This window comes from Diabrotica undecimpunctata, chromosome 4 (assembly GCF_040954645.1).
Source record: "Diabrotica undecimpunctata isolate CICGRU chromosome 4, icDiaUnde3, whole genome shotgun sequence".
In the NCBI taxonomy this organism is placed as follows: domain Eukaryota; kingdom Metazoa; phylum Arthropoda; class Insecta; order Coleoptera; family Chrysomelidae; genus Diabrotica; species Diabrotica undecimpunctata.
This window is the reverse complement of record NC_092806.1, coordinates 142,009,287-142,034,621: the sequence shown is the minus strand read 5'-3', so window position 1 is coordinate 142,034,621 and position 25,335 is coordinate 142,009,287. Positions and strand designations below refer to the sequence as shown.

The window sequence follows — 25,335 nt, the reverse complement described above, 5'->3', positions numbered from 1 at the left end:
AATGTTGGTCGGCTGTAACCAAGCTAGAGGCTGTAGAGGCAGTAAAAAGAAATGAAATGGTCTATTTAAAAGCGTCCCACATGTTTAAAGTTCCTAAATTAACATTAGAGAACTCTATAAAAAAGGCAGTTCACCAGTTTCTCCTTGCTGGAGACCTAAATCTGACCATTTAGGAGAAGATTCAAGGTAAACGTGGTCATGGTAGAAGAAAATCATCATGGCTAAAAAATCCAAGACAATGGTACGGAAATTCAACTACATCATGATTTAGAGCTGCTGTCAATAAAGTCTAACTCTGGTAAGTGCTGGATGGATTGAGTACCTCAGTAACTACCAAAGCTGGTCCCAAGCTAGTAACTTATCTTCATTATTCTGGCTTTACAAGCCTGCGTAGGTCCTAGCTCCCTCCAGAATTTCTCTCCAGTCGTCACTATCTATCGCCTTTCTCCGCCAAGCACGTATTCCTATATTTCTTATGTCTTCATCGATGTTTCAAGGAACCTTGTTCTGGATCTTCCTCTTCTTCTCTGACCAATGGGTCTATCAAGGAGCGTTTTTCTAGCTGGGTCATTTTTGTTCCATCCGTATTACATGTCCTATCCACCTCAGACGGTCTATCTTAATATGTTTTACGATATCAGGTTCCTGGTATATTCTATCAAGTTCGAAGTTGTATCGTCTTCTCCACACTCCATTGTCATTCACTGCTCCATAGATTCGCCTTAGTACTTTTCTTTCCAAACATCCCAACATGTTTTCATTACTTTTTGTTAGATTCCAGGTGTCTGAACCATACGTTAGGACTGGGCACATTATTGTTTTGTAGATTTTTATTTTTGTATTTTTCGATATAATTGTGGATTTAAGGAGGAGATTGAGCCCAAAATAGCATCTGTTGGCTGTGCAAATTCTGCAGTTTATCTCTGCTGTAGTATTATTTTCAGTGTTAAGGAGCGCTCCCAGTTATACAAATTCGTTCACTGCTTCGATGACGTCGTTGTTTATTATTAAACTCATTTTTGTAGCTGATTCTTTTAATGCTACATACGCCCCTCGTACAGCGTTTTCCGTTCTCCCAATAATATTGATATCATCAGCATAGGCCAGTATTTGCACTGATTTATTATATATTGAACCAGTGGTTGTGATTTGTGACATACGTATTACTTTTTCCAGAGTCAGTTTGAACAGTATACAGGAGAGAGGGACTCCTTGGCACAGCCCGTTATTTGTTTTGAAAGGTTTAGACAGTTCCCCCTAAATTCGTACTCTAGATTCAACTTTTTCATGAGATAGTTTTGTTAAATTGACCAACTGATTTTGTATTCCTAGCTCTCTCATTGCTTTGAACATTGCTCTTCTACTCACAGAGTCATAGGCTGCTTTGTAATCTATAAATATGTGATTAGTATCAATGCCATATTCCAGTGTTTTTTCCAAAATTTGTTTCAGGGTTGCAATCTGATGAATTGTCGATTTACCACCTCTAAAACCAGCCTGGTATTTTCCTACTATCCGTTCTGCATATAGTACCATACGGTGCCATCCATAGTACTGTGGAAAATATTTTATACGCTGCATTTAGAAGCGTAATTCCTCTGTGGTTAGAGCATTCAAAGATGTCTTCTTTCTTGTATATGGTGCAAAGTATTCCAATATTCCAATCATTGGGGAGGGATTTCTGTATCCATATTTCTTTTATAAGCTGCTGTAATGCCATCTTCTTGCTGTATGGTATCATGGCCATCTTCTTTATATAGTTTATTATGGGTGATTTGTTTGGTAAAGAATCGTTGGTGGTTCCTCTTCCCTCTTGTCTGATCCCCTTACCTCATCTCTTTCATCTTCCAGGTTTTCTTCTTCTTCCCCTATATTAAGTGCCTGGTTAAAGTATTCCACCCATCTATTCAATAAATATTTCCTTGTTGTTAATAGGTCGCCATTTTGACTTTAAAAATCATTACTACGAAACCCGAAAACAAGCCTCGATATGGACGGATATTAAGGCAACGATATTGGCCACGGAATATGGATTGGATGGAAGAAAACATGCTTAAAAAAACTGTTGAATTCAAGAATGCAGGAAAAGATACCTATTGAAAGACCGAAAAAGCGGTAGGAGGATGATGTTAATGAGGACGCCAGAAATCTCCTTGGCAGTCGATCTTAGAGGAGGATGGCTACAGACCGTAACGGATGGAGAGGTTTGATAAGGGAGGTCAGAGCTCAAACTGACCTGTAGAGCCATAGGATGGATGTATGGTCAATAAATTCGCTATGGTAACCAACATGATATCCAACGACCGATAACTGTCATGGAACTAGAAGAACAAAGCCAATTTATGTCAAACTTCAAGCTGTCGAGCTTCGATCGGTCATTAAACAATCGACTTCTTTTCCCTAAAGAGACATCGTACCCTTTTTCGTATTAACTTGCATGCAAAGTCTCACATAGACAGTGATAAAACGCAATATTGAAAAGTTATACTTATCCTTAATTACACAACCCTTTAGCTTTATGAATTCTCAAAGTTTTATTTATTTTGTTGATTTAATAGCACAAAAAATTAAAGAAATGTATAAAAATATATAGAATTTTATATATTTATTTAAAATATATAATTATGCATATATATTATATATATATATATACGTCAAGCCGAACCTGCACTATGTATCCATCACCCTTTTACAATAGATATGCAAGGAACGGGTCTATTCTGTGGCATTTTGTGTCCGAAAATCCTTCTATAATGCGGATATTTGCAGAGGCAGGCCACCGTGACAAGTGACAAGTAGGCAGGTAAAGAATGGTAAGGTAATGTACAAACACCGTTGGAGAATACACTGCGACCGACCACGACCACACCGTCACATAAGAAGTTGTGCGGTTTGAAGAGGATTTAATACGCTCATCGATCATTTTATAACGGGATTAGGGGGTTTATATTTCAAGATGTTGTAACTTACTAAAAATTTCCTTTGATGGATTATTATATACTGCACATCATTATTATGGAGTTTTTTATATACTGCTTTTTGTCCGAACTGCAATAAGGATATAATTACTCTTGTAGTTGATATTTTAAACACACTCTGAGGCTAATGTTTGGGTACCATTATTTTAACAAAAGAAGACAATTTGGCAGCTATGGGAAGTCAACATTTGGTTATATACAGGGTGTTTCAAAAAAAGGTAACCCCGTCTCTAGGGTAGGTAAAAAACTGAAAAATAATTGGGGTTTGCTTAGTTAAAAAATTTTTATAACGCCATCCGTTTTCAATATACAGGGCGTTGAAAAAAAATTTACGCATTTTTTATGATTTTGCCGAAACTACTGGCAACATTGTAATGAAATTTTATACGAATATGTTTTGGAAGCTGATACATCCCATGAATTTGTTTTTATATCTGATTCTCATAGAGGGCGCTAGTTACACGGATCGTACTAAGTATTAGTCAATATAATTTTTTTAAGAGTATAATTATTAATCAAAATTTCAAGTAAACTTAAACATCATTCAATTTTACACGAAAAAGGTACTCTTGGTAAAACTCGATACTGTGTACCGTTTTCGGAATATTTTGATTTGAAAATTATGATGTAATAATTGATGCTGGTATAAAATAGTTAGTAATTAAACAAAACTCACAAGAAGAAAATTAAATGAATGACTAAGAACATAAAATAAAATTCAATTACAGTAAGTGTTCAAAATGCCCTCTGTTTTCGCGAATACACAAATCTATTCTTTTTTCGAAAGATTCCATTAACCTTCTAAACGGTAGGGGATCAGCTATGATGTCATTAAATTGACGTTGAATTCGTTCTTCCAATTCTTGGCGTGAATTTACCTCTGTAGCATAGACTTTTTCCTTAATATACGACCAAACTGCGTAGTCCAAAGAGTTAAAATCGCATGACCGAGGAGGCCAATGAATCGGAGCTTCTGCACCTCTACCAATCCATCGATTCGGAAAATGATTACTCAACCAATTACGACACCTTCTATCAAAGTGTGGTGGAACTCCATCGTGCATAAAAAATAAAGATCTTCGCTCGTTTAGCTTTAAATCTTCTAATATCTCGAATAAGGAATTGTTTAAAAAATCAAGATACATATCACCATATAAATTTCCAGGTAGAATATGATAACCTATTAATTTGTTACCTAAAGTTGCTGCCCAAACATTAACTTTAAATGAGTGTTGGTAATGTGATACCCTTTTGACTCGTGGATTCTCATCACACCAGTAGTGTGCATTATGGGAGTTAAACATACCTTGTTGCGTAAAGGTGGCACCGTCCGTAAAACGAATGCATTTTAAAAAATTTGGATTGTGGGCTGTCCTTTGTTGCAATGTTTCACAAAAATCCACTCTAACCGGTAGATCATCTGGCAAGAGCTCTTGGACTTGTCTGTAATGATAAGGATGTAATTGCTGTTCTTTCAGTATCCGCCAAGTACTTGAAGAAGAAGTATTTGTTTGTCTTGCTATATTCCTTACGCTAACTGTTGGATCTTGATCAAGTAAATTTAAAATATTATTTTCTTTATTAATTGTTCTTGTTGTTCTTGGTCTACCAGAATTTATTTTATTTGGTCTCACATTCCCAGTTTCTCGACAACGTCGTTCAACGGCTCTAAATGTTTTTTTACTTGGTAAGTTTCTTCTAGGAAACTTTTCTGCATAACGTGTCACAACTGCACTAGAACATCCTAAACATTCGCCTAAGGTTAATAACATGTCAGTGTATTCAACATTTGAGTACATTTTGATTTGATTTTACAAATAACAAGGTTTTAAAACTCTAATTATTGTTGATTTATCGTCATAACAATCAATAAATGTCAGATTTCCATGGCACACTTGGAGAAAATAGAGGTATACCTATTAGAACTTTATCATTACCACCAGCATCAATTATTACTTCATAATTTTCAAATCAAAATATTTCGAAAACGGTACACAGTATCGAGTTTTACCAAGAGTACCTTTTTCGTGTAAAATTGAATGATGTTTAAGTTTACTTGAAATATTCGTATATAATTTCATTACAATGTTGCCAGTAGTTTCGGCAAAATCGTAAAAAATGCGTAAAATTTTTTTTCTTCAACTCCCTGTATCTTGAAATCGCATGGCGTTACAAAATTTTTTTACTAAGCAAACCCCAATTATTTTTCAGTTTTTTACCTACCCTAGAGACAGGTTACCTTTTTTGAAATACCCTGTATAAGGATTAATCAGAAACTGATATTTTTAAATAAAACTGTAGGTTATTGGCCACTTGTTTTAAGAGTTAAAAATTTGTATTTAAAGAATAAGTTTACGATTTTGAGTTTTTATTTTATTTTGACAAATAGCTAAAACTGCCCTACCGGAGGGGTAGTTTCAGCTATATAGAGGGGAACATTCGACTATCCATTAAAATACTCTGTAATAGTAAAAGAAAAACAAAAAACATCTTAAACGTGTCTATTTTAGTTATACATAGCACCCTATCTTAAATTTAAGCCAGAAAAATAACATTAAATTGAAAAATACTTGCAGTTCTTGTAGTCCCCTGAGTAAAAGAGAAAGGCAAAATAGCCGCAATGGCTTTAATTGCGTCAAAACGGCCTTAATTTTCATGAGTTTCATGTTATTTTCATTATGTTGCAGCGATCGGTCTTTCTTATGTAATTCTTGGGCATCGAGAATAAATTATTTTATCATAATCTTTACTTTCTTTCAGCCAAAGAAAATAAATGTTTTAAAAATTAACATGCGGAAAATCCGGTACCAATCGAATCTTCACCGTAAAAGTCAGCCGTAACTTTACCAATGGCTATGAAAATAATATTAAATTAAATTCAAATACCTACTCGTTACCATTAATTTGGGGGTTACGTTATTCCGACAGGATAAAAATTGGGATTGAAATTTCTATTACAAAATATTCCTTTAAAACTAAGCAATAAATTTAACATAAAAAGCTTAAAAAAATTAATGGGAAAATCCCAGTAGTTGGCTGTATACCATCGTTTAAAAAACTTATACAGAAGTAAAACACTTCACGTTTGGTTGATAGGATCTAGATCGAAAACGTCACGTTATGCTCCTGTATAAATTTTGACGACACTTTTTAAAAAAGTTTTAATTATATGTTTTATACCTAAATACAAAAAATGTGAAGTGTTTTACTTCTGTAGGTACATCCTCTTATACGAAAATACAACAAGAATAAGTCAATAGTCACAAAATTTTAAATACCTTGGATAATTTATTAAGCCTGATGTTTCAGAGGATGCTTTCATTGAAAGTAGATGTTCAAAATTAGAAGGTGCATTCGTTTGTCACTATAATATAGTGATCAGGCCGTTAGCCTTATGTGCGTTCGAATTTTTAAATATGGTAAACAACGGGCCATTACGAAAACTTGAAGTAAACGAGAGAATTTTGAAAAAGGTTTTAGGAATCAAAGAATCTAAAGAATTCCGTCAAAGACAGAATCATGAGTTATCTGAACACTTGGAAGACATTATTACCAACATAAAAAAAGAGATAATGATGTTTTATTGTTAACTATATTGACTGTATGTATGTTAAATGTATGAATCTTCAAAGACACCCCCATTGCATTCACTCAAAATCATCATCTTATTCTAAATTGGAAAGACAGGTTAAAAAGATTTGCAACAAGCGGAAATTCCACCTTGTGACCTTCCAGTCTCAGAATAAGGTGAAATCTACTTAGAACCTTATTCCTCTCACTATCCCAGCCCCTTACCCTGCTAGAAAGTGGACACAAAAAAGAAAAGACCATTCGATTAAAATGAAAACCTACTGGCATACGAGGAAAACTCTGTTACGAGAAAGATGAAAGAAAATCTTCGTTGTCTTTAGTAGTCCAAAACAGATAAGACAAAAATAAATGGAATCGAACCCGGGCCGCCCGCGTGGCAGGCGAGCATTCTACCACTGAACCACCGATGCGATGAAGAAATATGATAATTCTGATGGGACGGCTCAAGCCGAGATGAAGTATGTAGGTTAAGGCTGTTTTATCGGTGCATCAAAACCTAGGGACAGTGTTTTCTCTGTTATTTACTGACAAAATGTCTCGAAATTTGGACACGTTATTCGAAATTATGTTGCCTTTAAACTGATGGTTTTACTTTTTTTATTTTTTTGAAACTTCTGTTGAAAAATTGGAATATACTGTTTAACGTTCTATTATAACCAAACTTTTTACGCCCATCACTCGAAAGAGTTTTTTTTTCTGTAATCGTTAATTTTTGTTTCACCTTTCTGCGTCCAGTAATAATCGAGAAAAGCGTGTTCCAACTTTAAAGAAAATTGCTAAAAAATACTGAAATCTAATAGTGAAACGTGTTACTCATCATTGGGCTTAGTTTCATCGTTATCGCCTTCGTGACGTCAAATCTCATGAACGTACGGTCAGTTAGTTCGTGTTAAAACTAATTTGAATGGAGAATAATGTATTTGTTGTCATTAAACTACCCGTCGGCCGGCGGCACTGAGTAAAGATGGTCTCGCGTAAGCAGTGTAGAAAAGTAAGTGATACGCCCATTTCAAATCGCAGTTGGCTTGAACTGCTAAAACAGCCTTAATGTTTCGAAAAGTTTTCGTAATAAGAATTATTCAATTGACTAATCTACTGTAACATCGTTATAAAAAATATAGAGAATAAGAATTTGAAAACAACTAATACTGTAAACAAACATATATTAGCTTAAAATCGGATAATTCCCGGAAGTTGGCTGTATACCTTATACGTTAAAAAACTCTAACACAAAAGTAAAAAACTTCTGTTGTAAGTGGTATATATATTTAAAAAATTAAATTAAAAAATCCATATGTATTATAATAAAGTTCAGAACGTTTTCGGACTAATTAGTCCATCTAAGTGAACCCAGAAAGAAAGTAACCTCACTCAGTTAAGACTAAATAAAGATAAAATTTTGACTGTTAAATGTAAAAATGTGGTTTAGATTACTTACTTTTGAAGTACTTGCGTAACTTACCGCAAAACCAACCAGTGGTTGGGTTTACATTGAAGAAAACGTTCTTTAAAGTATTAAATTATATGGCAATCTGCCGTTGTAATTGGATCACTAACTAGGAACCATAAGTTCCTACTCAAAATAAAATTTCTACATCCGAACTTTCGTATGGGTGTTTCCCAACTAACTTGAGATGCCGGAAAGATTATTTCCTTCGCAATGGTGATAGTCAACATTGAACAATTCGGATATGGCACATAAAGAAAAATAAAGCTAACGTTTTTTAAATGTGGTATGTAATTAGATCTTTAGTCTTTATGTGAGCTTTTATGCATTTCAGAAATGGCTACCTGTATATCTATACAGTTTAGGCTGTAGCTCATTAAAACACATTCATAACATTAACTATAACACCAAAATTGGCCACCAATAAATAATATACAACTTAAACTAAAATAGCGAAATATAAGACGAATTAAAATTTAAGTCAACTTAGTACAAATTTTTTTTCTTATTCATTACTTATGGTAATGTGCTTTGTACAAAAAAACACATTTCACATAAGTTAATCACGAATTAACATATGAAAATTCCGCCCAATGATCAAATTCCAAAATTAACGAAAATATCAAAATATAATATTTAACATCAGTTCTGGTGGGTATGATGGTATTGTTTATACTCACAGAAGGTACACTTCCCCTTCATAACATAAACGTTCTATGGAACAGGTTAGTTGCCGCTTACTTTAAATCATCACAGGTTTAACCATATATGTCAAATAAATCACAAAAAGTAATGCATCGGCCGGGAATCGAACCCGGGCCGCCCGCGTGGCAGGCGAGCATTCTACCACTGAACCACCGATGCGATAAAGCTGGGATAAAATTCTGATGGAGCGGCTTAAGCCCGGAAAAATTATATAGATGAATGTTGTTTGGAAAAGACAGTGAAGATACGTATTTTGTCCTTGCAGGACTTATCAGAGGGACTGAGCAAGTAGCTTTCTTACTCAGTGGCTTTGATGAGTCCTGCAAGGACGAAACCAGTATAAGCGAATTGTAAAAGCGCTATTGTCATCAACCTGTATGCGTCCACTGCTGGACATAAGTCTCCCTCAGCTCTTTAAATCTGTCTCTGCCATGTGCGGCTTGCATCAAGCTACTGCTAACACGCTTCAGGTCGTCAGTCCATCTGGTTGGTAGGTGTCTTCTGCTCCGTAGTGCTTCCTATCTTAAACTCCACTCTACAATATGTCTTGTCCATCGGTTATCTAATAATCTAGACGTGTCCTGCCCAATTCCATTTTAGCGATGCGAAATTTTCGATGGCGGCTGTCGTTTTTGTTCTACGACGAATTTATTCGTTTGGGATTTGGTCCATCAGAGAAACACCCAACATCTGGTGCTTCATAGCCCTATGAGTCACGCGAATCTTATTCACTATTTTTTTTGTGTTATTGTTTCCGCTCTGTAAGTGAGTACAAGTAACACACATTGGTAAAAGATACAGTCAAACGCTGCCCAGGCTAATTCTATACGAGTTAGGAGCTCACATGTCTGTTTATCTCTGCTCAACCGAAATTCATGTCCCAAGTACTTATAAGATGCAATCTGCACAATATCCCTTCTATCAACAGGAATATTTTGATTTAGCAACAGATTAGTCATTATTTGCGTCATGTTTGCATGTCATGCATCATTTGAGATGTGGTCTATAGAAGGATTTTGAAAATACTATGGACCCAACGAGGTACAAACGCAGAAGTGTTAAGAAGACTACAAAAGGATTGCGAGGTCATAAAGCACATCAAAACAAAAAAGCTGTAATAATTAGGCCACATTACCAGAGGTGCGAAATATGAGATATTAAGGCTCATAATGCAAGGTAAAATCAAGGGTAAAAGATCCATAGGAAGACGAAGAATTTCCTCAGCCGCCAATAAGGTACGGATAGCTGTGATGATAGCCAACCTCCGATAGGAGAAGGAACTACAAGAAGAAGAGAACTCCAAGGAAGCGTGATATAATTTTTTAAACATTATTATTACATCATCCATAAGGACGATGTCATCTGAAAATGTCAAATAACTGAGCTTTTCTCCATTTATGTTGATACCATGCTCGTTCAGATCTGACTTCTTACAAGTATGTTCTAAAAGGGGCGTGAATAACTTTGGAGAAACGGTGTCTCCTTAACGTTGTCTCCTTAACGTACTCCTCGCTGTATACATAATTTATTTCTTTCTTGATCAGATAGTCTTACGCTAGCTCTAGAATTTTGGTAGATATAAACAAAAATGCAGTATATGTAAAATCAAATCTTAACTGCCTTTTTTGTATCTTTATTTATTCGTATTTTGAGTATTAGTAGCCAGTTCACGAAAGATTCTTACTTAGATGAATCGATATGGTGTGTAATGCAATCTTCGATTACCCATGTCAGTCCGTTCAGCTTCTGAATACTTTGTAAATTGTATAAGGCACAGATTTAGGTAAGAATCCAAATTTTGGTTTCAAACAAGCAGAAATCTTCGGATTTTTACCTTTTGTCGAATATTGTTTAATTAAAAAATACTTAGTTGCATTAGACTACATAAAAAAATATTAAACTATTATAACCATTGAACGACCCATCAGAAAGGTTGGGTACCAATGAACTAACAATATAACCACCTCCTAACGTTGGGAGCCAATATAGAACAATAAAACTCACAACTTTCTTTGGGAGCCAATTGTTAGACCTCGTTTAGCTCAATCTCTCAGGTGTGAGAACATCAAATAAACATACATCTCTCAGAAGTAAATCTGAACAATGAGTTTGGCTGGGACAAATTAACCAAGATATTAATAAATATCTTGGTTTATTTAGAATATGATTCGTTTTAAATTATAAAAAGTGAAATAATACGAAATCATTAGATATTAGTAAAGACGTATTTCTAGAGTTCGTTTTTTTTCTTACCGTCACAAAATCGATGCAACGCAGTTTATTAATGTTTATGAATTTGTGTACAAATATACCCCACGCGAGTACCTACTGTAGGTTTAAATATTTAATTATTAATTGACTTCAAAGAATCATAATACAAACGGAATATTCTCTTAGTAGATTGACTTGACGCATTTATATCTTTAGTATAGCTTACGGAATCATAACACACACTTCATAGGTAAAACGAAGATAGGATATTTTTTGACTATTACTTTATACATAAAATTGATGTTGAATGAGTAGACTTTTTTGATAAGTTTTCTCTTTTTAATTCCAATATATCCTCTCTCATTCAGTGTTCCATTTGGTCTTTAAATCTTTAGCACCCTTGCATCACTCTTTCATTTTCTTCCAGCTATTACATCAATCTTTTAAAATATTTTTTCGCTGATCTAATATCTCTATCCTATTTCCTCTCATCGTTATTATTTGGTTTATTGTCTTATATTAGTGAGAAACTTATAATTCTAATTTTAAACATATTATTTAATTGACATGCTGGCTGGAGCCGTCCCATCAAAAACTCATTTCCAACATCGCATCGGTGGTTCAGTGGTAGAATGCTCGCCTGCCACGCGGGCGGCCCGGGTTCGATTCCCGGCCGATGCAAATCATTTTTGGAACTTTGTTTGATACGGTTCTTTAGTTCACTGTAATCGGTAAAAAAAGTTACAATAAGTTTCGTGTTTTCGTCCAAACTCGAATATTTTGCTCTAGTTTGCTTTCCAAGGACATTACAACAGATTATATTTTCATCTATACTCTATCTTGCCCCCCTTCTTTTATTTTGTTAGTGCTACTATATTGACGTTGCTGTTTTTTGAATTTATTTCGTTACCTCTGAAGATTTTGTATTTCCTTTTTGTAGGTTACACGTTTGAACTAATAGTGGCCTAGCTTTCTTTGTCGTATGTTTTTTTGGTTGAGTTTTGTTACTAGTGGGGCTTCTAAAATCTTTGCAACTCGGACCATTCTACCGATATCTTATCTGATGGAGCTGCCTCTATTTTAAATGTGCCGAGTACTGCATCCTTAAGATATATTTACGTGTTTGTTGTTAAATATTGCATGTTATTTTTAATTCTCGGTTTAATTAATTAATTAATTAATTAATTAATTGGTTGTTAAATATTAACGACATAAATAACCCCCGAAGAACTTATTAGCGTTTTTTCCGCCTTTTAGGTCGTTGTGACTTTAAGTAATAAAAACAGAGCTATCTTCTACTCTTGAGAAGGTTGGGCAGTTTTCATCTATACCTCAGACAGAAACTTTTATGGAGTAATGTTAGCCACGTCAGCTGTACCGTGTTGGTTTAGATATGTTACTTCTATCTTTCATCACTCTCGTTCATACTTTTCTCAATCAAATATTAGAAAAATTTCTGTCACCACTGAACTAAATTTATTATAATAATTATACATAAATATTGTCCAATTCTCAATTGGAATATAGAACAAACAAGAATATAACTTAGAAGCTACAGAGGTCACCAAATAATAAAAAAGTAACTTCAATGTATTGATAACAACAGAAACCAAAAAGAAGAAAACGGCACTGAGAGTACCTATAAGAGGTGAAATCCATTGTTATAGTGCGAGCGGGAAGCACAGTCGGGAATACTTTCGTGATTGGACTAAAATACAAAACAAAGGGCCAGTGTTTAAAATGTTAGAAGCCAGTTAAACCTTCTTCTTCCTGAAATTAAAGAATTAAATCAACAAAAGTTTAAAAAACTAATGCATCGGCCGGGAATCGAACCCGGGCCGCCCGCGTGGCAGGCGAGCATTCTACCACTGAACCACCGATGCCATGAAGCTATATAATAATTCGAATGGGACGGCTCAAGCTCGAATTCACGGTTTAGGTTAGCATCTATGAAGAGTTTTCTCCAAAAGAAATGCTCAATAAACTAGTTATATCTGTACTTACTACCTACTACTGTACCAGTACATTTTTAAAAAAGAAGTAAAAAAATTCAGCTAAAAACATACCATTGGATTAAATCATTAAACCAAAAATTGTAGGACCCTTATGAAGAGCTTCCCTAAATTTTTTGGAACGGCTAAAGCCAGTCTGCAATATGTGGGTCAAAAATATCTTCAAAAAAGTCAAAAATTTAGATTTTTAGGGAAGTTGGTGAGAAAATGTGGTGAGTGAATGACGTTAAAAGAACAACACACAAGAACTGTATGAAGATCTTACTTACAAGACAATTACAACATATGAAGAAGCGGGTCTAAAATTGAAAACAATAAAACTTAAATAAGTAATTGTGGATGGAACTACGAAACATGCTAACTAAACTTTTAAAATAGCATAATTAGAGGTGTAGAAATTTAAAAATACTTAGGTGTAATTTATAATAAGAAGGATAATAAATAAGATGAAACCAGAAACGCAATAAAAAACAGCAATGAGAACCTGAAACTGAATTCCTTGTTAAGACAAGAAGTACTGAGAATGAAAGTTTTTTTAAGAGAAACAAATCTATAATCTACAAAATTGCAGCTTAAAGTGCTACACTTTATAGTTCAGGGATATGGCGCATTACCAGAGTTAATAGAAATAGTAAAATAGATCAAAACTTGAAGAAATCAGACATCATCCCAATCAAGTAACACTTAGAAATAACTAAAACCTCCCAAATATAATTTTGACGACGAAAGAAGAAGGAAATTTATACTGCTTGTAAAACCGTTTATTGTGTTGTAAACATAATGTATCCAAAACAAGGTAACCCAGAATGTTAGTTTGTCCAAAGACACAAAAGTTTATGCATCGGCCGGGAATCGAACCCGGGCCGCCCGCGTGGCAGGCGAGCATTCTACCACTGAACCACCGATGCTATGTCGAGAACATGCTTTTGATGGGACGGCACAAACTAAGATGTTTTTCTTTAATAAAACCAAATTAACCAAGAGGAGTACAAACAGATGAGACAAAAGAATTTGAACCTAGAATAACCATAATAAAAAGTAAGGAAGCGGAAATTATCAATGAGCCGGATCAAATAGTGGAGAGATGGGCGGAGAATTTTGCTGAGAAATTAAATATAGGCAACCGAGAAGTGACTGACCTAAATGATCACAGTGGAGACGTAGACGACGAAAGGGAGAAAAATAATATACCCCCTGAGCTGTTCAAGTATGGAGCAAACGCGCTAAAAAATACATAATAAAACTTGTTGCATCCATTTGGAGAGAAGGAAACTCACAGACAGTTGGAATGTAGGTATTACAATACCTATTTACAAGAAAGGGGATCCACTAATATGAGACAACTATCGAGGCATTACCCTCTTAATTATGGCTTACAAAGTACTGGCTTATATACTTTATGATCGTTTACTAGTATATACTGAGGAAAAAATAGGCAAATACCAATGTGGATTCCGAAAAGAAAGGTCAACAATTGATCAGATTTTCCTTCTCAGACAAACCTTAAAAAAGAGATATTAATATGCAATCGATACCCACTACCTCTTCATAGATTTTAAAAGCGGTTATGACAGTGTAGACAGAATGTTTATAATGCCATGGCAGAACTAGATATTCCGTCGCATCTAATAACATTGGTAAAGGCAACTCTTTCGAAAGTTGAGTGCAAAGTCAAGGTACAAAACAGAGTGTCAAGGTCTTTTTAAACACATACTGGATTACGCCAGGGAGACAGTCTATCGTGCCTATTGTTTAACATCGCGCTAGAAAGAGCCATAGAGAAATCGGGCATAACAACCAGAGGTACCGATCATCAATAGAAGTATACAGATATTGGCCTACGCAGATGATATTGACATAGTAACACGGACAAAAAGAGACCTGATACAGGCTTCTGAAACATTAGAAAAAGCGAAGACAATGGGACTTCAAGTCAAAGTATCCAAAACAAAATACATAAAAAAATACATGAAGGTCACGAACAGCACACAAATAGCGGCACCACAAGATCTGGTGACAGAAGCACACACATTCGAAGGGGTCTCAGAGTTTATATATCTTGAAACACAACTACATAACAGCAACCTAATAAGCGTAGAAATTAAGAGAAGAATATACCTGGCGAACAGAGCTTACTTTGGACTAAAGCAGCTCTTAACATCACACATAATTAGCAGAAAAACCAAGATGCTAATATATGAAACTCTTATTAAATCTGTCCTGGCATACGCGTCAGAGACATAAACTATGGCAAAAAGCGACGAAGAACTGTTAGGCCGCTTTGAAAGAAGAATACTTAGGCACATATAGGACGAGTAAAAGAAAGCGGGATATGGCGTAGGCGCTACAATTTTGAGTTGTATCAATACTATGAAAAATGGAACGTAGTCCGGTCTATTAAAATTAATAGACTAAGGTGGCTAGGACACCTTGAAAGAATGGACACTGGAGACCCCCAAAGACAGATATTATATCAAGAGCCAGTAGGAACCAGGAAAAGAGGCAGGCCAAGATCTAGATTTAAAACTCAAGTCGAAGATGACTTGAGCAATCTAGGGATCAGAAATTGGAAAGCCAGGGCGAAAGATAGGGGAAATGGAGACTAATTCTCGAACAAGCTAAGACCCACACAGGGTTGTAGACCCAAAGATGATGGTAAAACCATATTAAAAAATATAAAAATAGTATGTACAGCTGGTTCCTAAAAAAACTGATACGACTCTTAAAGCGTATTTTGTAGAAAATTTAGCAGTGAATTTTGAATGATGAATACTTATTATTTACATACTGTCACTGTCACTGCCAAATCTTAAAATTTGCCATATAACTTATTCTGTTCAACCTCAAAAAATGGCTCCACATGCTAGCAAAGAACTAAAAGCAAGAATTGTAACGAAATTAGAAGATGGTTGGTCACTATCTTCCGTATCGAACGATTTTAACGTAAGCAGAACAACAGTTTTTAATATTAATAAAAGATTGAGAGAACAAGAAACTCTCGAAAGAAAGCAAGATTCTGCAAGATCGTACGCTTTTGGAGAGATAAGAAGAGAATCCTTTTGAAGATGTGAACACTGCAAGCAATATGTCACAGTTTCCCGGAAGAAAGACAACAACTTGGCACAGAATTAAAGCATCGCACTTAGATACTGAACTGCAGCAACAAAATAAGCTCTTACACCACAATAGAAGGAATCAAGACTTACATTTGCTAAACCACCAGCTACAAAATCAAAATTTTTGGGACAGAAGATATTACAAAATATTAATTTTAAATTTACATACCTAAATTTAGTATAGTTTTGGTCTTCCAGACCCTCGCTTCCTTTCTGAGCCTTTTCGCTCAATCTCCTCCTTAAATCCACAATTATATCAGGAAATACAAAAATAAAACTCTACAAAACAGTAATACGCCCAGTCCTAACATATGGTTCAGTGACCTGGACTCTAACAAAAAGTAATGAAAACATGTTAGGGTGTTTCGAAAGAGAAGTACTAAGGCAAATCCATGGAGCAGTGAATGATGTAGTATATTATAATAGAGAAAAGAAGAGGAAGTTATAACACATGTCAATGTCAATTGTACATATTTATTTCGACCGTTAGTTAAAAAATATAAGTAATTTAAACCATGCCTAATCCTTTATATTCTTCCCTCACATCACACTAATTTGGCGACGAGGTAAATGGTAAAGTGATTGTGTATATTTTAAGGATTTCGTTTATGTACATATTTTTAGTGTAGACATTGCTAAAAATGCCAAAGAATGGAAGCGATATCCAGGCCGGGGAGCCATGTGGATTACGATCACAGCCCATAACAGTTGTACATGCAGGGAATATATCTTCATTAGCAACGTTTAGAATTGGTGATGATTTTGAAATATTTGAAGAAAGGTTAGAACAATATTTATTGGCTAATTTAGTAGAAGAAGGAAGAAAAGTTGCTGTATTATTAACATTACTCAGTGAAGACATTTACAAAGTGTTGAAAAACCTATGTGCACCTAGCAAACCAAAAGAGAAATCATTTGATGATATTATGGCACTATTAAAAAGCCAATTTAAACCTCGCATTGCAATTTATAGAAGAAGAATAAAATTTGAAACATTGAGACAGGAAGACGAAACTATAAATGAATGGTATATTAAAGTCAAAAATATGGCAACTCAATGTGAATTTGGTGATAAGTTAATGTATAGAGTACAAGAGAAATTCGTAGTTGGAATAAAACCAGGCCCAATATTAGACCGTTTATGTGAAGAAGATCCTCATAGGACTTTAAAAGATCTTTTAGAAATAGCACTGGCAAAAGAAGCAGCTTTGAGGGAATCCAGAGGAGTGGACATAAATTATTCAGAAGCCAAAAGGGAAGGTGGTAAGAAAATTCAAGCAAGACAACCAGGTTCATCAAATCAAACTAAGACTGGTAGGATATTTGTAAGTAATAAAAGAGATAATTTGTGTTTTTATTGTAATAAACCAGATCATGATTTTAAAATGTGTAAGTTTAGAAAATTTATTTGTAATAAATGTAAAAAAGTAGGGCATATTGCAGCAGCATGTAAAGTTAGGGGAAACAATTTTATAGAAATGGATAATAATGTAGATGCTGAGGACAATACCTCAGAGGTAGATGGTATGGTGGAGATGCTGCAGATGGATGTTTATAATGTTGAGGCTTATATTAAACCAATGTCAATAACCGTTTTAATAAATCAGCAACCTATTGTTATGGAAATAGATACAGGAGCTGGTGTTTCTTGCATTCCTTTTAGTATGTATAATCAATGTTTTTCAATGGTAGAGTTAAAGCCAAGTTTGATTAAATTAAAGTATTATGATGGACCAGTGGTAATACCAAAAGGTAAAATTGAGGTACAAAGCAAAATAGGTGATAGAGTTGAAAATGTTTCATTGACAGTAGTGGAGGGAGCTACTAAGGCACTGTTAGGCAGAGATATCTTTATAAAATTTAACTTATCCATAAAAGGAACAAAAGTCTATATTGGAAATCATGAATTAGGTTTTAGTAAGTGTACCCAGATTAATGAAATAAGTATAAATGAAATTGACTTTAAATCACAATTAAATGTTTTATTAAGAAAATATGAGAAAATTTTTGATGATGAATTAGGTAAATATATAGGTGAGCAAGTTCATTTAGAGATGGAAAAAGATGTTAGGCCAATTTTTCAAAAACCACATCAAATTCCTTTTGCATTTAGAGAGAAAGTAAAGGCAGAGTTGCTTAAGTTAGAGAAAGAGGGGGTAATAGAGAAAGTAGAAAATGCTTTGTGGGGTACACCATTGGTACCTGTACTCAAACCTAATGGTAAGGAAGTAAGGGTATGTGCTAATTATAAAGTAACAATTAACAAATATTTAAAAGACTCGAATTATCCACTTCCTTTAATAGAAGATATTTTTGCTGCTTTGAAAGGTGGGGAAAAGTTCACTAAACTAGATTTTAAAAACGCATATAATCAGTTAGAAGTAGATCCTGAAACATCACATTTACTATCTTGGAGTACACCTTATGGAATTTTTAGAGTTAAAAGACTCCCATATGGAACAAAACCAGCTTGTTCTATTTTTCAGTGTATAGTGGAGAAAGTTTTGCAGGGTTGTAAGGGCACAGTCAATTATTTAGATGATGTAGTAGTTACAGGGAAAGATAATAAAGAACATTTAGAGAACTTGGCTGAGGTTCTTAAGAGACTTTTAAAAGCAGGATTTAGGTTAAATTTGAGTAAATGTGAATTTGTTAAAGATTGTATTTTTTATTTAGGACATAAAATTTCAAATAGGGGGCTGGAAACGGATAATAAAAAAGTAGAAGCAATTGTGAAACTGCCAAAACCAAAGAATTTGATGGAGTTAAGATCATTTCTTGGTATGATAAATTATTATTCTAAATTTATTCCAAATTTGGCAGATAGGGTGAATCCATTATATAAACTTCTAGAAAAAAATAGCAAATATGTATGGACAGATAATTGTCAAAATTCATTTGATGCTATTAAGAAGGAGATAACTTCGAGTCATGTGTTAATGCATTTTGATCAAAATAAACCTATTAGACTAGTTTGTGATAGTTCAGAATATGGGTTAGGTGCTGCATTATTGCATGTATTGCCAGATGGATCACAACGACCAGTCTGCTTTATATCAAGGGTCTTAAATAAGGCAGAGAGAAATTATGCTATGGTTCATAAAGAAGCCTTAGCAATTGTTTGGGCAGTACAGAAGCTTTATCATTACTTAGCAGGTAGAAAGTTTGAAATTTTGAGTGATCATAAGCCCCTGCAGGCACTTTTTGGTGAGTTTAAAAGTCTCCCGAAAATGGCCTCAGCAAGGTTACAGCGTTGGGCATTGTTTCTGTCAGGATTTGATTATGTTTTTAAATGTATTAAAGGAGCTGATAATGTGCAGGCAGATGCTTTGAGTCGACTTCCTCTAGAGAAAACAGTAAGCGAAAAAGAGGAAGATGTTGATTATCTACATTTTATAGAAGGGTTGACTCCCATTGATACCCTCAAGGTAAAGGTAGAAACCAGGACAGATCCGGTGTTAGGTCGTTTGTTTAACCATATTAGGTATGGATTCCCAGAGACAGTAGATGAAATAATGAAACCATTTTTAAATAGAAAAGAAGAACTATCTGTGGAGAAGGGGGTGATTATGTGGGGATTTCGAGTAGTAGTGCCAACAAAGTTAAGAAAACAATTGCTGTTAGAGTTGCACAGTACACATGAAGGAATTTCCAAGATGAAAGCAAATGCACGAGCTTATTTTTGGTGGCCAAGTTTAGATACAGACATTGAATCTTATGTAAATAATTGTAAAATTTGTTTAGGGTTTAGAGCAGAACCAAGTAAAGCTAAGTTAATATCATGTGAAAAGGGAACATGTATGTTTGAGAGGGTGCATGCTGATTTTCTGGGTCCCATAAGAAATAAAATGATTTTGATAATCATTGATACTTTTACCAAATGGCCAGAAGCATTTATTATGAATAATTTGACCGCTGGGGAGACTATTGAAAAATTTAGAGATTGTTTTGCTCGGTTTGGTTTACCTAAAGTAGTTGTTACAGATAATGGCCCTCAATTTTCATCAGGTGAATTTTCAAAATTTTTACATAATAATGGTATTAAACACTCTACATCACCACCATATCATCCAGCAACAAATGGTTTTGCAGAGAATTTTGTTAAGACATTTAAAACCGCTGCTTTGAAAGGATTGAAGGATGATTACAACTGTAATAATTCTTTACAAACTATAATCAGTAAGTTATTGTTTCATTATAGAAATTCAGTACACTGTACTACAGGTGTATCACCCTCCAGTCTTGTATTTAAACATAAAGTTAAAACCCGATTAGATTTGTTATGGACATGTAGTGAGAATCAGAGTTCTAAATTAATTGATAATAAATTAAATAGTAATGGACGAATTGAAACTTTTCAAGTGGGGGATAAAGTCCTTTGTAGAGATTATCGTTATCCTAATCGTAAAACATGGGCAAAAGCAATAATAGATGAACTTTTAGGTGACAGGATATATTTGTGTAAGTTAACACAGGAAGGTTTAATTTGGAAAAGACATTTGGACCAGATTTTGCGAGATAAAGGATCTGATTCTAACTACGATAGTCTTAATGAAACCATTGTAACTGATATAACTAATAATAATAATACAATTAGTAACAGTGTTGGACCCCTCTCAGCTCTAAGAGAAGGGGAAGTGTTAAAACAAAGTGATATTGAAGCAAGAAATTTTGAAGAGTCTGGTAATGAAGTAGCAAGTGAAGCAGTGGTTAGTGAGGTTAATGAGAAACCAGAGACCAAAGAAAGTGTGACAGCAGTTCCAAGTAGGCCAAAAAGAAATGTAAAACCACCTGTGCGTTTAAACTTATAGTGGGGAGGTATTGTAGTATATTATAATAGAGAAAAGAAGAGGAAGTTATAACACATGTCAATGTCAATTGTACATATTTATTTCGACCGTTAGTTAAAAAATATAAGTAATTTAAACCATGCCTAATCCTTTATATTCTTCCCTCACATCACACTAAATGACAATGGAGTGTGGAGAAGACGATACAACTTCGAACTTTATAGAATATACCAGGAACCAGATATTGTATCGTAAAACATATTAAGATAGGATGTCTGAGGTGAATAGGGCATGTAATGCGGATGGAACAAAATGACCCAACTAGAAATACACTCCTTGAAAGACCCATTGGTCAGAGAAGAAATGGAAGGCCCAGAACAATGCTTTGATAACATCGATGAAGACATGAGAAATATGCTTATTAGAGGAAGGCCATGGAAGAAATTCTTGAAGAGGCTAAGACCCACGCAGGGTTGTAAAGCCAAAATGATGATGATTTTTATTATGACAGCGGTTGACATATAAGATTCGAAAGTGTTTTCGCTTTTCCATTAAAAAATGGAAATCAGTAGTGAAAATGACGCCAAATTGATTCCACATGAGAATGGAGAAGTTGGTGTTATGCTATTATGCATTATTGACTATAAAGTTAAATTGATTCCACATGAGAATGGAGAAGTTGGTGTTATGCTATTATGCATTATTGACTATAAAGTTAAGAGTGAGAAAAGTGAGACAGGCAATGACAAAAAAGTGCATAATATAAATAAAGAAGTAATGTCGCTAATATTAATATAAGTAGTGGTTATAATGGTATAATTATTAATATTCATAGATAATGTATTTAAGAGAACATGTTGTGTTATAATAATATGTAATGTATAATAAAAAGTTATATAAAGTAATAAAAAGTAATGTATCCATTTAGATTCTTTTTAACATAATTAACGCAGACAAAAAATATTGTACGTAACACGAACCAAAAGTGATTTTACGGGAGTCGCAGGATTACAGGAAACTTCCTAGACATTTCGTAAAATATCGCTTTCGGAACTTGTTAAAGATAATTCAAACACCTCTGACCATAGAGCTGCGGGAAGGTGGAGTCAAATTCATGTAAAGGCATATATTGTAAGTGGAATTATACAGTGCATCATAATACAATGCGTTTCGCATGGAAGTGGGGACTAAACCAAGTTTCGTCTACTGCGCCGTGGTCAGGAGTGCTTGCACTATCTCTACGTAAATTTATATTATTTTGTAACTATATAAAATTTGTGTTTATTAATATATTAAATGAACGATAGTATTAAAAATTATAAAATGAGTTAAAAAAGAGGTCAAAAATTTTCTTAATTCGAGATTCTTCTAATAACTCTAAAAATTTGTATATGAAGTGTGAAAAATTGATTATCAGCGCCTCTAACGACCGGGTTACAAACCTTGTTTGTTCACATTCCGACACCGTCTGAATCGATCAACACTATTTTGTTAAGGAGTATACATACCATTATTTGACCACGCTATGATTCTCATTTAAAACTTAATCTACTGAAAGTTTTTATAATTTTCATCATCTTTAAAAATATATATAAAAGTAAAAAAGTTAGACAGCAAGATGAAGAAGACACCACTGGTCAAGATAAACATTAAAAAACAAGTCGTACCTACTACCTAGACAAAAAAAATATTTGGAAATAAAACAAAAAGTAATGCATCGGCCGGGAATCGAACCCGGGCCGCCCGCGTGGCAGGCGAGCATTCTACCACTGAACCACCGATGCGATAAAGTTAGGTTGCAGTTCTGATGGGACGGCTCAAGCCCGGATGAAGTATGAAGTATGATGTAGGTTAATGTTAGAGAAAATTTTCTTAATAAGAATTGTTCAATAGACTAATTGTTTTCTACTGAAACATCGGTAAATAAACCATAGAGAATAAGAATCCCACTTCTACTCTTAAGACCGTTATTGGTCAGTTTTCATCTTTACCCCATACAAAAACTTTTAAAGAGTAATGTTAACCGAGTCAGCAGCACTGTGTTTTGTTTAGATTTGTTACTTCCATTACAATTAATATACATAAACATTGGAAACTCTCAATTGGAACATAGAACGTACAAAAATATAACACAGAAGCTGCAGAGGTTACCAAACATTTCAAAAAAACTACCATCAATATGCTGATAGTAACAGAAACAAAAAAAAATGGAACGGGACTGAGAGTATAGATGGTGAAATTCATTGTTGTGGTGCGAGTGAGAAGCATAGTAGAGAAAGCATTCGTGATTGAACAAAAATACGAAATGCAGGGGTTAGAAGACAGTGAAGTCTTCGTTTTCCCTAAATTAAAGAATTGTATTAAAAAAGTTCTAAAAACTAATGCATCGGCCGGGAATCGAACCCGGGCCGCCCGCGTGGCAGGCGAGCATTCTACCACTGAACCACCGATGCGATGAAGTTAGAATATAATTCTGATGGGACGGCTCAAGCCCGGATGAACTGTGTAGGTTTGTATTTATAGAATGTTCTTCATAAGAAATGTTCAAAAGACGATTTATATCTTCATCTACTGCAACATTATTAAAAAAGAATTAGAAGAATTCAGTACATCCAAATGTTATTCAGGTAATATTATTATAAATCAAATCTTACCATTGGATAAAATAATTAAAACCAAAAATAATTGTGGGATAGCTATGAAGAGTTTGCTCCAATTTGATGGGACGGCTCAACCTTGTTTGCAATGTATGGATCAAAAATAACTTAACTTCTAAAGAGCCAAAAATTCAGATTTCTAGAGAAGTTGATTAGAAAATTTTGAGACGTGGTGAGTGAATGACTTTAAGAGAACAACACACAAGTTACACTTGTTTCTACAAGTAACTGTATGAAGATCTTAGTTACAAGAAAATTATAACACAAATATATAAAGAAGAAAATATGAGAAGATGGAACGACGGAACATGTTAATTAAACTTTAAAAATAGCATAATAATTATAGGTGTAAACGTAGAAATATATAGGTGTACTTTATAATAAGAAGAATAATAGTGAAGATAAAACCTGAAAAAGAATAAAGAAAACAGCAATGTTAACCTGAAATTCGCTTCTTTGGTAACACAAGAAATACGGAGAATGAAAGGTTGTTTAAGGGAAGCAAATCTACAATCTACATAATTACAACTTAAAGTGTTACATTATATAGTTCAGGAATACTACCGGAGTTAATAAAAATACTAAAATATATCAAAACTTAAAGAAATCAGAAATCAACTCAATCAAGTATCACTTAGAAGTAACCAACAACTCGCAGATATAAGTTTGACGACGTTCATCCAGCGACGTGAACAACAAAAATACGTCGTTCTGCACATGTTAAGAGATCGCAGAGGAATTGAAGTTTGCTGTACTCTAACTGTACTTCTGCTAGAAGACTCAACATCAGAGACTGTAAAATTTTTAAAACAAGGTAACAGGGAATTTATGTTGCTGTTAAAATCGTTTATTGGGTGTTTAAACATAATACATGCATACAAACCAAATAATCCAGAAATGTGTAAAAATATTCTAAAACTTTCAGACACAAAAATTTATGCATCGGCCGGGAATCGAACCCGGGCCGCCCGCGTGGCAGGCGAGCATTCTACCACTGAACCACCGATGCTATGTTAATAATTTGCTTTTGATGGGACGGTACAAACCAAGACTTTTTTATATATAAAGCTATATTAAAAAGTATAACTTCTAAAAATAATACATATTAGTTAATTTCTATTATTTATTATATTATACTAACTTTTAACAGTGAGATCAAAAAAGATAAAACGAGAAGTAATAGTCTTACTTTGAAGGAAATTCTAGAGGGATCAAAGATTCATAAAAAATAAACAGTTCTGACCGGGAATCAAGTGGCATAACCAACGAATATCTGACTTTAACGTTCATATCTCTCCCAAACAAGAAAATCATACACTGAGGTCTAACACACTGAAAATGTTGTTCATATTTCAGAAACGCATATTATACCAAAAATTGACGTGGACATAGAAGAAACCCAATTTGGATTTCGTAGAGGCGTAGGTATTCTTTTTTTCTTCAGGTTCCTTCTCCTATCGGAGGTTGGAAATCATCATCGCTATTTTAATTTTATTGGCCACGCTTCTGAATAATTCTAATGAGCTGCAACCGAACCACTCTCTCAAATTTCTTAGCCAGGATATTTTGCGTCGTTCTGGGTCTCTCTTCCCTTGCATAATTAATCTAAGTAATACGTACTTCTCGCCCTTCAAAAAACAACAACGTAGCATTCTTGTGCGGATCTCTAGATTAAGGTTACGGTTGCAATTTTATAAACGTTGCTTCAATTTTATGAACGTGTTTCTTGCCATTTCTATTCTAGATCTAATTTCTTTTATTTGGTCTCTATCTTCGGTTAGCCACGTTCCTAAATATTTATAGGTTGTTACTCTTCCGGTCGTTATAT

The 25,335-nt window shown here is 34.3% G+C and overlaps 7 non-coding genes across 7 annotated transcripts; 1 reads left to right on the top strand and 6 right to left on the bottom strand.

Moving 5' to 3' along the window:
* Window positions 1-8,809: 8,809 nt before the first annotated feature.
* TRNAG-GCC (transfer RNA glycine (anticodon GCC)) lies at window positions 8,810-8,880 on the bottom strand. The gene has a single exon. It is a non-coding gene; the product is annotated as a tRNA-Gly (tRNA).
* Window positions 8,881-11,542: 2,662 nt separating this feature from the next.
* TRNAG-GCC (transfer RNA glycine (anticodon GCC)) lies at window positions 11,543-11,613 on the top strand. Its single transcript has one exon. It is a non-coding gene; the product is annotated as a tRNA-Gly (tRNA).
* A 1,131-nt stretch (window positions 11,614-12,744) lies between these two features.
* Window positions 12,745-12,815, bottom strand: TRNAG-GCC (transfer RNA glycine (anticodon GCC)). The gene has a single exon. It is a non-coding gene; the product is annotated as a tRNA-Gly (tRNA).
* Window positions 12,816-13,781: 966 nt separating this feature from the next.
* Window positions 13,782-13,852, bottom strand: TRNAG-GCC (transfer RNA glycine (anticodon GCC)). The gene has a single exon. It is a non-coding gene; the product is annotated as a tRNA-Gly (tRNA).
* An 8,711-nt stretch (window positions 13,853-22,563) lies between these two features.
* On the bottom strand, window positions 22,564-22,634 carry TRNAG-GCC (transfer RNA glycine (anticodon GCC)). Its single transcript has one exon. It is a non-coding gene; the product is annotated as a tRNA-Gly (tRNA).
* Window positions 22,635-23,232: 598 nt separating this feature from the next.
* Window positions 23,233-23,303, bottom strand: TRNAG-GCC (transfer RNA glycine (anticodon GCC)). Its single transcript has one exon. It is a non-coding gene; the product is annotated as a tRNA-Gly (tRNA).
* Window positions 23,304-24,445: 1,142 nt separating this feature from the next.
* Window positions 24,446-24,516, bottom strand: TRNAG-GCC (transfer RNA glycine (anticodon GCC)). Its single transcript has one exon. It is a non-coding gene; the product is annotated as a tRNA-Gly (tRNA).
* Between the last annotated feature and the right edge of the window lie 819 nt (window positions 24,517-25,335).